This window comes from Bison bison, unplaced genomic scaffold (assembly GCF_000754665.1).
Source record: "Bison bison bison isolate TAMUID 2011002044 unplaced genomic scaffold, Bison_UMD1.0 scf7180017864080, whole genome shotgun sequence".
In the NCBI taxonomy this organism is placed as follows: Eukaryota; Metazoa; Chordata; class Mammalia; order Artiodactyla; family Bovidae; genus Bison; species Bison bison.
The window spans coordinates 3,401,503-3,404,608 of NW_011494652.1; positions in this window are offsets into that span (position 1 = coordinate 3,401,503).

The window sequence follows — 3,106 nt, forward strand, 5'->3', positions numbered from 1 at the left end:
CCTGTGAAATCTGATGCTGTCAGTGGATAGAGGGTGTCAGACTGGAGTTGGTTCCTGGACACCCTACTGGTGTCCGTGAATTGCTTGTTGGTGTGGGGAAAACCTCCACACACTGGGTGACCAGAAACTCAGAAATGAAGTGTTGGGGAATTCCCTGGTGGTCCAGTGGTTAGTCTGCTACAGGGGGAAGGGGTTCGATCCCTGGTCAAGGCACTAAGATTCCAAGTATCATGCAGTGTGGCAAACAAATAAAGTTTTAAACAAGAAAATTCTTTCCAAAAGAAAGTGAAATGTTTCCTGTGAGCAGTAAAGAAAACAGAGAAGAAATACACAATGGGGAAGAGCGGGGGGTTTCCCTGCACAGGAAGGTAGACAAAACCACAACTTTGGGGAAAATTCTTTTTTTCAACCGATAGAAATCCTCTCATTTCTTTTTCTTTTTAAAAAAATTTTATGGAGAAGGAAATGGCAACCCACTCCAGTATTCTTGCCTGGAAAATCTCGTGGACAGATGAGCCTGGTGGGCTAGTCTATGGCATCGCAGAGTCGTACACAACTTAGCAACTGAACAACAACAACACACAATCAGGCAGGCTGTGATTTGGGGAAATAGTTCTTGATGGAAATGTGACATAAAATGAAGAGTGAAGTGACCTAGCAATATGGAATACAGAGTTTTGTAAGAAATTAACGTTTGTGTATAGAATAATAATTGCAAATATTCAAACAATAAAGTCCATGGCTAAAGAAAAAAAATATTTTATTGGCCTATAGCTGATTTACAATGTTGTGTGAATTTCAGGTGTGCAGCAGAGTGAATCAGTTATGCATACACATAGGCCATTACAGAGTACTGAGTAGAGTTCCCTGTGCTATACGGTAGGTCCTTATTTGTGATCTGTTTTAACCCTTGCATTTTTGTTGGACAAAAATTTACCAGTTACTTGTAACTTTGCAGCATCTAGGGCTTAGTCAAGACACAATTCCCTAGAGAAAGAGCCAATCCCTGGGCGGCCTGTTAGACAGTGAGCCAGTGAAAGGACATTTCAGATACCTTCTACCTTGTTTCAAAATTGCGGATACATTTTTCTTAATCTATGTGGGTCAGGAGTTGGTACAAGGGCTTAGGAAGCTCCAAGACTGATATTCTTTACCACTCTTAATGTGTGTGCGCATTTTTTCTGGAAAAAAAGGTTTGCAGCTTGTCATCAGGTTCTCAAAGGGTTAGTGAACCAGCCTCCCCCAAGTTTAAAAACTATCCACTCAAAAGCTATTGACCTCCCCAGCTCCTTCTCCAAAGGGGAGGAATTAGCATCTTGACGCGGAAGTCTTCCGTCAGTGCTCTCATTTGCATATGCAGGCATCTGCTAATATGCGCTGCAGAACAGTCCTTTCTGGTCTTTGAGGTCCCAGTGTCCAGGCAGGCCTGTCAAGATCTCGACCTCAAGGATCTTTTTTAAGTTTTGATTTCTAAAACTGAGGCTGAACATGCAGGGAGCAAAGATTGTTAAGAGTATACATTGTTAAGCGTACAGAGCGATGCATTTTCACACACACGCCCACACTGGGGGCTTCTTTGTGTATTTCTAGTGATTACCATCACTGCCATCAATACGTCTCACTTCTGTTATTGAAATCATGCAGCATACTTACTTTTGTGTGTTTGTTTGGCTTCCTTTTGCTCCACGTAACATCTGTAAGATCTCCCCACGTTGGGTGTGTTCAGCAGTCGACTTTTCTGAGTAGTAGTACGCTGTATGGCGAAACCACGATTTATTTACCCATTCTGTTGCTGCTGGGTATCTGGGTTGTCTCTGGGTTTTGTCACCTGAAGCGAATCTTCTGTAAGCCTTCTTGCTCGCGTCTTTTCCAGGACGTGGGTTCTCATTTCTTTTTTGTTGCACATACAGGAGTAGGGTTGCTGGGTCATAAGCTGAGCCCATTCAATTAAGAATATGCTGTCACTCTGAGCTGCTTTCACCGGCACGTGGTCTAGCTGCCTTCCTTCTTTACTAATGCATCTGCATTACTTCATTTTGTCTTCACCAAATGCCAGTGATGCTGGCCAAGCAAACACTGTCACTACCCTGACGTGTAACTGTCACTGTTTACTCACGGCCCATAGGGTTCAAAGTTCAAGTTCAGAAGTGCAGAACCCAGAGATTACAAAATTCTTCCATTGGGAAATGGAAACTGAGTTCCCCAAAATCTCACACACTTTTGGATCAGAACCCGCTGGGAGATGCCAGCAAGAAATGTGGCTGGCAAGAGTGAGTGGGACTCAACTGTGTTCTTGGCAAGCCAGGAAGGCTTTACAAGTTTTGTATTACAATTGTTTCTCTATTTTGGGTTGGACAGTGGCATTGCCGTTATGTTTTCATTAAAAGAGCCTTTATCTTTTAGGGATCTCCCTAGCGGTCCAGTGGTTAGGACTCTGCCCTCTCTCTCATTGCCAAGGGCACGGGTCCATCCCTGATCGCAAACTAAGATCCCACAAGCCATGCACCACCGCCAAAAAAATTTAGAAGTAAATAATCAAAGAATCTTTATCTTTTAGTGATTGGTACTCAAGAACTCGTGGACAAGATGATAAGAGTTCTGGATTTGCTTTAAAGAAATCAGAAGAACAGAGGGACAATGTTTGAGTAGTAATGAAATCATTACATGCATTTTTTTAAAAAGGGTTCCTTATAGCCACAACAGGCAGCTGCTACAGTGTGTTCCAATCAAACTGGGAAAGAATTTGGGGAAAACAGAGAAGGAGAAAGATTACTTTCTGAGGCAGACTCTAGCCTATTTTTGGCCCTGAGGAAACTCAGGGTCCAATCAGGCCAGAGCTCCCCAGGGACCTAGATGCTCTGTTCGCTACAGGGAACTGCAGTCCCCAGGGAGCTGCAGTCTGGGGAGCAGAGCTGAGAAGGGAGTAAGGCCTCTGCCCCCTGGCTGCAGCTGCTCGTGGTTTTGGGCTCCTTAAGGTCCCCAGAGAGAGTCCAGCCTCTGGGGCACAGGTGAGTGGGGAGGCCACCGCGGTCCCTGCCCCTGTCCCTCCCGGCAGCAGGTGACACCAAGGCAGCTCGCAGGGAGGGCTGCACAGTCAAGGCCGTGG